This window comes from Rhinoderma darwinii, unplaced genomic scaffold (assembly GCF_050947455.1).
Source record: "Rhinoderma darwinii isolate aRhiDar2 unplaced genomic scaffold, aRhiDar2.hap1 Scaffold_4293, whole genome shotgun sequence".
NCBI classification, from domain to species: Eukaryota; Metazoa; Chordata; class Amphibia; order Anura; family Rhinodermatidae; genus Rhinoderma; species Rhinoderma darwinii.
Window position 1 is genome coordinate 1 of NW_027463813.1, and position 12,067 is coordinate 12,067.

A 12,067-nucleotide genomic window follows, 5' to 3' on the forward strand; every position below is an offset into this window, starting at 1 on the left:
TATACATTTATATACTCTCACTCCTGTATCTCACTCTTTATACTATATACATTTATATACTCTCACTCCTGTATCTCACTCTTTATACAATATACATTTATATACTCTCAGTCCTGTATCTCACTCTTTATACTATATACATTTATATACTCTCACTCCTGTATCTCACTCTTTATACTATATACATTTATATACTCTCACTCCTGTATCTCACTCTTTATACTATATACATTTATATACTCTCACTCCTGTATCTCACTCTTTATACTATATACATTTATATACTCTCACTCTTGTATCTCACTCTTTATACTATATACATTTATATACACTCAGTCCTGTATCTCACTCTTTATACTATATACATTTATATAGACTCACTCCTGTATCTCACTCTTTATACTATATACATTTATATACTCTCACTCTTGTATCTCACTCTTTATACTATATACATTTATATACTCTCACTCCTGTATCTCACTCTTTATACTATATACATTTATATAGACTCACTCCTGTATCTCACTCTTTATACTATATACATTTATATACTCTCACTCTTTATACTATATACATTTATATACTCTCACTCCTGTATTTCACTCTTTATACTATATACATTTATATACTCTCACTCCTGTATCTCACTCTTTATACTATATACATTCATATACTCTCACTCCTGTATCTCACTCTTTATACTATATACATTTATATACTCTCACTCCTGTATCTCACTCTTTATACTATATACATTTATATACTCTCACTCCTTTATACTATATACATTTATATACTCTCACTCCTGTATTTCACTCTTTATACTATATACATTTATATACTCTCACTCTTTATACTATATGCATTTATATACTCTCACTCCTGTATTTCACTCTTTATACTATATACATTTATATACTCTCACTCCTGTATCTCACTCTTTATACTATATACATTTATATACTCTCACTCCTGTATCTCACTCTTTATACTATATACATTTATACACTCTCACTCTTGTATCTCACTCTTTATACTATATACATTTATATACTCTCACTCCTGTATCTCACTCTCTATACTATATACATTTATATACTCTCACTCGTGTATCTCACTCTTTATACTATATACATTTATATACTCTCACTCCTGTATTTTACTCTTTATACTATATACATTTATATACTCTCACTCCTGTATCTCACTCTTTATACTATATACATTTATATACTCTCACTCCTGTATTTCACTCTCTATACTATATACATTTATATACTCTCACTCTTGTATCTCACTCTTTATACTATATACATTTATATACTCTCACTCCTGTATTTTACTCTTTATACTATATACATTTATATACTCTCACTCCTGTATCTCACTCTTTATACTATATACATTTATATACTCTCACTCCTGTATCTCACTCTTTATACTATATACATTTATATACTCTCACTCCTGTATTTTACTCTTTTATACTATATACATTTATATACTCTCACTCCTGTATCTCACTCTTTATACTATATACATTTATATACTCTCACTCCTGTATCTCACTCTTTATACTATATACATTTATATACTCTCACTCCTGTATCTCACTCTTTATACTATATACATTTATATACACTCACTCTTGTATCTCACTCTTTATACTATATACATTTATATACTCTCACTCCTGTATCTCACTCTTTATACTATATACATTTATATACTCTCACTCCTGTATCTCACTCTTTATACTATATACATTTATATACTCTCACTCCTGTATCTCACTCTTTATACTATATACATTTATATACTCTCACTCCTGTATCTCACTCTCTATACTATATACATTTATATACACTCACTCTTGTATCTCACTCTTTATACTATATACATTTATATACTCTCACTCTTTATACTATATACATTTATATACTCTCACTCTTTATACTATATACATTTATATACTCTCACTCATGTATCTCACTCTTTATACTATATACATTTATATACTCTCACTCTTGTATCTCACTCTTTATACTATATACATTTATATACTCTCACTCCTGTATCTCACTCTTTATACTATATACATTTATATACTCTCACTCCTGTATTTCACTCTCTATACTATATACATTTATATACTCTCACTCCTGTATCTCACTCTTTATACTATATACATTTATATACTCTCACTCCTGTATCTCACTCTTTATACTATATACATTTATATACTCTCACTCCTGTATCTCACTCTTTATACTATATACATTTATATACACTCACTCCTGTATCTCACTCTTTATACTATATACATTTATATACACTCACTCCTGTATCTCACTCTTTATACTATATACATTTATATACTCTCACTCCTATATCTCACTCTTTATACTATATACATTTATATACTCTCACTCCTGTATCTCACGCTTTATACTATATACATTTATATACTCTCACTCCTGTATCTCATTTTTTATACTATATACATTTATATACACTCACTCCTGTATCTCACTCTTTATACTATATACATTTATATACTCTCACTCCTGTATCTCACTCTTTATACTATATACATTTATATACTCTCACTCCTGTATCTCACTCTTTATACTATATACATTTATATACTCTCACTCCTGTATCTCACTCTTTATACTATATACATTTATATACTCTCACTCCTGTATCTCACTCTTTATACTATATACATTTATATACTCTCACTCCTGTATCTCACTCTTTATACTATATACATTTATATACACTCACTCCTGTATCTCACTCTTTATACTATATACATTTATATACTCTCACTCCTATATCTCACTCTTTATACTATATACATTTATATACTCTCACTCCTGTATCTCACTCTTTATACTATATACATTTATATACTCTCACTCCTGTATCTCACTCTTTATACTATATACATTTATATACACTCACTCCTGTATCTCACTCTTTATACTATATACATTTATATACTCTCACTCCTGTATCTCACTCTTTATACTATATACATTTATATACTCACTCCTGTATCTCACTCTTTATACTATATACATTTATATACTCTCACTCCTGTATCTCACTCTTTATACTATATACATTTATATACTCTCACTCCTGTATCTCACTCTTTATACTATATACATTTATATACTCTCACTCCTGTATCTCACTCTTTATACTATATACATTTATATACTCTCACTCCTGTATCTCACTCTTTATACTATATACATTTATATACTCTCACTCCTGTATCTCACTCTTTATACAATATACATTTATATACTCTCAGTCCTGTATCTCACTCTTTATACTATATACATTTATATACTCTCACTCCTGTATCTCACTCTTTATACTATATACATTTATATACTCTCACTCCTGTATCTCACTCTTTATACTATATACATTTATATACTCTCACTCCTGTATCTCACTCTTTATACTATATACATTTATATACTCTCACTCTTGTATCTCACTCTTTATACTATATACATTTATATACACTCAGTCCTGTATCTCACTCTTTATACTATATACATTTATATAGACTCACTCCTGTATCTCACTCTTTATACTATATACATTTATATACTCTCACTCTTGTATCTCACTCTTTATACTATATACATTTATATACTCTCACTCCTGTATCTCACTCTTTAATACTATATACATTTATATAGACTCACTCCTGTATCTCACTCTTTATACTATATACATTTATATACTCTCACTCTTTATACTATATACATTTATATACTCTCACTCCTGTATTTCACTCTTTATACTATATACATTTATATACTCTCACTCCTGTATCTCACTCTTTATACTATATACATTTATATACTCTCACTCCTGTATCTCACTCTTTATACTATATACATTTATATACTCTCACTCCTGTATCTCACTCTTTATACTATATACATTTATATACTCTCACTCTTTATACTATATACATTTATATACTCTCACTCCTGTATTTCACTCTTTATACTATATACATTTATATACTCTCACTCTTTATACTATATACATTTATATACTCTCACTCCTGTATTTCACTCTTTATACTATATACATTTATATACTCTCACTCCTGTATCTCACTCTTTATACTATATACATTTATATACTCTCACTCCTGTATCTCACTCTTTATACTATATACATTTATATACTCTCACTCCTGTATCTCACTCTTTATACTATATACATTTATATACTCTCACTCCTGTATCTCACTCTTATACTATATACATTTATACACTCTCACTCTTGTATCTCACTCTTTATACTATATACATTTATATACTCTCACTCGTGTATCTCACTCTTTATACTATATACAATTTATATACTCTCACTCCTGTATTTTACTCTTTATACTATATACATTTATATACTCTCACTCCTGTATCTCACTCTTTATACTATATACATTTATATACTCTCACTCCTGTATTTCACTCTCTATACTATATACATTTATATACTCTCACTCTTGTATCTCACTCTTTATACTATATACATTTATATACTCTCACTCCTGTATTTTACTCTTTATACTATATACATTTATATACTCTCACTCCTGTATCTCACTCTTTATACTATATACATTTATATACTCTCACTCCTGTATATCACTCTTTATACTATATACATTTATATACTCTCACTCCTGTATTTTACTCTTTATACTATATACATTTATATACTCTCACTCCTGTATCTCACTCTTTATACTATATACATTTATATACTCTCACTCCTGTATTTTACTCTTTTATACTATATACATTTATATACTCTCACTCCTGTATCTCACTCTTTATACTATATACATTTATATACTCTCACTCCTGTATCTCACTCTTTATACTATATACATTTATATACTCTCACTCCTGTATCTCACTCTTTATACTATATACATTTATATACACTCACTCTTGTATCTCACTCTTTATACTATATACATTTATATACTCTCACTCCTGTATCTCACTCTTTATACTATATACATTTATATACTCTCACTCCTGTATCTCACTCTTTATACAATATACATTTATATACTCTCACTCCTGTATTTCACTCTTTATACTATATACATTTATATACTCTCACTCCTGTATCTCACTCTTTATACTATATACATTTATATACTCTCACTCCTGTATCTCACTCTTTATACTATATACATTTATATACTCTCACTCCTGTATCTCACTCTTTATACTATATACATTTATATACTCTCACTCCTGTATCTCACTCTCTATACTATATACATTTATATACACTCACTCTTGTATCTCACTCTTTATACTATATACATTTATATACTCTCACTCTTTATACTATATACATTTATATACTCTCACTCTTTATACTATATACATTTATATACTCTCACTCATGTATCTCACTCTTTATACTATATACATTTATATACTCTCACTCTTGTATCTCACTCTTTATACTATATACATTTATATACTCTCACTCCTGTATCTCACTCTTTATACTATATACATTTATATACTCTCACTCCTGTATTTCACTCTCTATACTATATACATTTATATACTCTCACTCCTGTATCTCACTCTTTATACTATATACATTTATATACTCTCACTCCTGTATCTCACTCTTTATACTATATACATTTATATACTCTCACTCCTGTATTTCACTCTCTATACTATATACATTTATATACTCTCACTCCTGTATCTCACTCTTTATACTATATACATTTATATACTCTCACTCCTGTATCTCACTCTTTATACTATATACATTTATATACTCTCACTCCTGTATCTCACTCTTTATACTATATACATTTATATACACTCACTCCTGTATCTCACTCTTTATACTATATACATTTATATAGACTCACTCCTGTATCTCACTCTTTATACTATATACATTTATATACACTCACTCCTGTATCTCACTCTTTATACTATATACATTTATATAGACTCACTCTTGTATCTCACTCTTTATACTATATACATTTATATAATCTCACTCTTTATACTATATACATTTATATACTCTCACTCTTTATACTATATACATTTATATACTCTCACTCATGTATCTCACTCTTTATACTATATACATTTATATACTCTCACTCTTGTATCTCACTCTTTATACTATATACATTTATATACTCTCACTCCTGTATCTCACTCTTTATACTATATACATTTATATACTCTCACTCCTGTATTTCACTCTCTATACTATATACATTTATATACTCTCACTCCTGTATCTCACTCTTTATACTATATACATTTATATACTCTCACTCCTGTATCTCACTCTTTATACTATATACATTTATATACACTCAGTCCTGTATCTCACTCTTTATACTATATACATTTATATACTCTCACTCTTGTATCTCACTCTTTATACTATATACATTTATATACTCTCACTCTTGTATCTCACTCTTTATACTATATACATTTATATACTCTCACTCCTGTATCTCACTCTTTATACTATATACATTTATATACTCTCACGCCTGTATTTCACTCTTTATACTATATACATTTATATACTCTCACTCATGTATCTCACTCTTTATACTATATACATTTATATACTCTCACTCTTTTTACTATATACATTTATATACTCTCACTCCTGTATCTCACTCTTTATACTATATATATTTATATACTCTCACTCATGTATCTCACTCTTTATACTATATACATTTATATACTCTCACTCCTGTATCTCACTCTTTATACTATATACATTTATATACTCTCACTCCTGTATTTCACTCTTTATACTATATACATTTATATACTCTCACTCCTGTATCTCACTCTTTATACTATATACATTTATATACTCTCACTCCTGTATTTCACTCTCTATACTATATACATTTATATACTCTCACTCCTGTATCTCACTCTTTATACTATATACATTTATATAGTCTCACTCCTGTATCTCACTCTTTATACTATATACATTTATATACACTCAGTCCTGTATCTCACTCTTTATACTATATACATTTATATACTCTCACTCTTGTATCTCACTCTTTATACTATATACATTTATATACTCTCACTCCTGTATCTCACTCTTTATACTATATACATTTATATACTCTCACTCCTGTATCTCACTCTTTATACTATATACATTTATATACTCTCACGCCTGTATTTCACTCTTTATACTATATACATTTATATACTCTCACTCATGTATCTCACTCTTTATACTATATACATTTATATACTCTCACTCCTGTATCTCACTCTTTATACTATATACATTTATATACTCTCACTCTTTTTACTATATACATTTATATACTCTCACTCCTGTATCTCACTCTTTATACTATATATATTTATATACTCTCACTCATGTATCTCACTCTTTATACTATATACATTTATATACTCTCACTCCTGTATCTCACTCTTTATATTATATACATTTATATACTCTCACTCCTGTATCTCACTCTTTATACTATATACATTTATATACTCTCACTCCTGTATCTCACTCTTTATACTATATACATTTATATACTCTCAGTCCTGTATCTCACTCTTTATACTATATACATTTATATACTCTCACTCTTGTATCTCACTCTTTATACTATATACATTTATATACTCTCACTCCTGTATCTCACTCTTTATACTATATACATTTATATACTCTCACTCCTGTATCTCACTCTTTATACTATATACATTTATATACTCTCACTCCTGTATCTCACTCTTTATACTATATACATTTATATACTCTCACTCCTGTATCTCACTCTTTATACTATATACATTTATATACTCTCACTCTTGTATCTCACGCTTTATACTATATACATTTATATACTCTCACTCCTGTATCTCACTCTTTATACTATATACATTTATATACACTCAGTCCTGTATCTCACTCTTTATACTATATACATTTATATACTCTCACTCTTGTATCTCACGCTTTATACTATATACATTTATATACTCTCACTCTTGTATCTCACTCTTTATACTATATACATTTATATACTCTCACTCCTGTATCTCACTCTTTATACTATATACATTTATATACTCTCACTCCTGTATTTCACTCTTATACTATATACATTTATATACTCTCACTCCTGTATCTCACTCTTTATACTATATACATTATATACTCTCACTCCTGTATTTCACTCTTTATACTATATACATTTATACACTCAGTCCTGTATCTCACTCTTTATACTATATACATTTATATACTCTCACTCCTGTATCTCACTCTTTATACTATATACATTTATATACACTCAGTCCTGTATCTCACTCTTTATACTATATACATTTATATACTCTCACTCCTGTATCTCACTCTTTATACTATATACATTTATATACTCTCACTCCTGTATCTCACTCTTTATACTATATACATTTATATACTCTCACTCCTGTATCTCACTCTTTATACTATATACATTTATATACTCTCACTCCTGTATCTCACTCTTTATACTATATACATTTATATACACTCAGTCCTGTATCTCACTCTTTATACTATATACATTTATATACTCTCACTCCTGTATCTCACTCTTTATACTATATACATTTATATACTCTCACTCCTGTATCTCACTCTTTATACTATATACATTTATATACTCAGTCCTGTATCTCACTCTTTATACTATATACATTTATATACTCTCACTCCTGTATCTCACTCTTGTATTTCACTCTTTATACTATATACATTTATATACTCTCACTCTTGTATCTCACTCTTTATACTATATACATTTATATACTCTCACTCCTGTATCTCACTCTTTATACTATATACATTTATATACTCTCACTCCTGTATCTCACTCTTTATACTATATACATTTATATACTCTCACTCCTGTATCTCACGCTTTATACTATATACATTTATATACACTCACTCCTGTATCTCACTCTTTATACTATATACATTTATATACTCTCACTCCTGTATCTCACTCTCTATACTATATACATTTATATACACTCACTCTTGTATCTCACTCTTTATACTATATACATTTATATACTCTCACTCCTGTATCTCACTCTTTATACTATATACATTTATATACTCTCACTCCTGTATCTCACTCTTTATACTATATAAATTTATATACTCTCACTCCTGTATCTCACTCTTTATACTATATACATTTATATACTCTCACTCCTGTATCTCACTCTCTATACTATATACATTTATATACACTCACTCTTGTATCTCACTCTTTATACTATATACATTTATATACTCTCACTCCTGTATCTCACTCTTTATACTATATACATTTATATACTCTCACTCCTGTATTTTACTCTTTATACTATATACATTTATATACTCTCACTCCTGTATCTCACTCTTTATACTATATCCATTTATATACTCTCACTCCTGTATCTCACGCTTTATACTATATACATTTATATACTCTCAGTCCTGTATCTCACTCTTTATACTATATACATTTATATACTCTTACTCCTGTATTTCACTCTTTATACTATATACATTTATATACTCTCGCTCTTGTATCTCACTCTTTATACTATATACATTTATATACTCTCACTCATGTATCTCACTCTTTATACTATATACATTTATATACTCGCACTCCTGTATCTCACTCTTTATACTATATACATTTATATACTCTCACTCCTGTATCTCACGCTTTATACTATATACATTTATATACTCTTACTCCTGTATCTCACTCTTTATACTATATACATTTATATACTCTCACTCCTGTATCTCACTCTTTATACAATATACATTTATATACTCTCACTCCTGTATATCACTCTTTATACTATATACATTTATATACTCTCACTCCTGTATCTCACTCTTTATACTATATACATTTATATACTCTCACTCCTGTATTTCACTCTTTATACTATATACATTTATATACTCTCACTCTTGTATTTTAATCTTTATACTATATACATTTATATACTCTCACTCCAGTATCTCACTCTTTATACTATATACATTTATATACTCTCACTCCTGTATCTCACTCTTTATACTATATATATTTATATACTCTCACTCCTGTATCTCACTCTTTATACTATATACATTTATATACTCTCACTCCTGTATCTCACTCTTTATACTATATACATTTATATACTCTCACTCCTGTATCTCACTCTTTATACTATATACATTTATATACTCTCACTCTTTATACTATATACATTTATATACTCTCACTCCTGTATCTCACTCTTTATACTATATACATTTATATACTCTCACTCCTGTATCTCACTCTTTATACTATATACATTTATATACACTCACTCTGTATCTCACTCTTTATACTATATACATTTATATACTCTCACTCTTGTATCTCACTCTTTCGGGCATGACCACACATGGCGGAATTCCTCCGCAACTGTCCGCATCAATGCCGCACCTAATCCGGGTTGCGGATTACGGCTGCGGATCTGCACAAAATGTGCAGAAAATTGATGCGGACTAGCTGCTGCGGACTGCGGGAAAAGTGCTTCCCTTCTCCCTATCAGTGCAGGATAGAGAGAAGGGACAGCACTTTCCCTAGTGAAAGTAAACGAAATTCATACTTACCGCCCGTTGTCTTTATGACGCGTCCCTCCTTCGGCATCCAGCCCGACCTCCCTGGATGACGCGCCAGTCCATGTGACCGCTGCAGCCTGTGCTTGGCCTGTGATTGGCTGCAGCCGTCACTTACACTGAAACGTCATCCTGGGAGGCCGGACTGGAGACAGAAACAGGGAGTTCTCGGTAAGTACGAACTTCATTTTTTTTTACAGATACATGTATATTGGGATCGGTAGTCACTGTCCCGGGTGCAGAAACAGTTACTGCCGATCGCTTAACTCTTTCAGCACCCTGGACAGTGACTATTTACTGACGTCTCCTAGCAACGCTCCCGTCATTACGGGAGCCCCATTGACTTCCTCAGTCTGGCTGTAGACCTAGAAATACATAGGTCCAGCCAGAATGAAGAAATGTCAAGTAAAAAAAGCAAGACGCATCCGCAGCACACATGACATGTGCATGACAGCTGCGGACTTCATTGCGGAACTTAGAATCTCCATTGAAGTCAATGGAGAAATTCCGCCATGAGTCCGCCACTGCTCCGCAACAGACAGAGCATGCTGCGGACACCAAATTCCGCTCCGCAGCCTATGCTCCGCAGCGGAATTGTACGCATCGTGTAAACGAACACTGCTAAATTAAAGTGAAAGTCAATGTAGAAACGGCTCCGCTGCGGATTAACGCTGCGGAGTGTCCGCAGCGGAATTTAAGTGCAATTCCGCCATGTGTGAACCCGCCCTTATACTATATATATTTATATACTCTCACTCCTGTATCTCACTCTTTATACTATATACATTTATATACTCTCACTCCTGTATCTCACTCTTTATACTATATACATTTATATACTCTCACTCCTGTATCTCACTCTTTATACTATATACATTTATATACACTCACTCTGTATCTCACTCTTTATACTATATACATTTATATACTCTCACTCCTGTATCTCACTCTTTATACTATATACATTTATATACTCTCACTCTTTATACTATATACATTTATATACTCTCACTCCTGTATCTCACTCTTTATACTATATACATTTATATACTCTCACTCCTGTATCTCACTCTTTATACTATATACATTTATATACTCTCACTCTTGTATCTCACTCTTTATACTATATACATTTATATACTCTCACTCCTGTATCGCACTCTTTATACTATATACATTTATATACACTCACTCCTGTATCTCACTCTTTATACTATATACATTTATATACACTCACTCTTGTATCTCACTCTTTATACTATATACATTTATA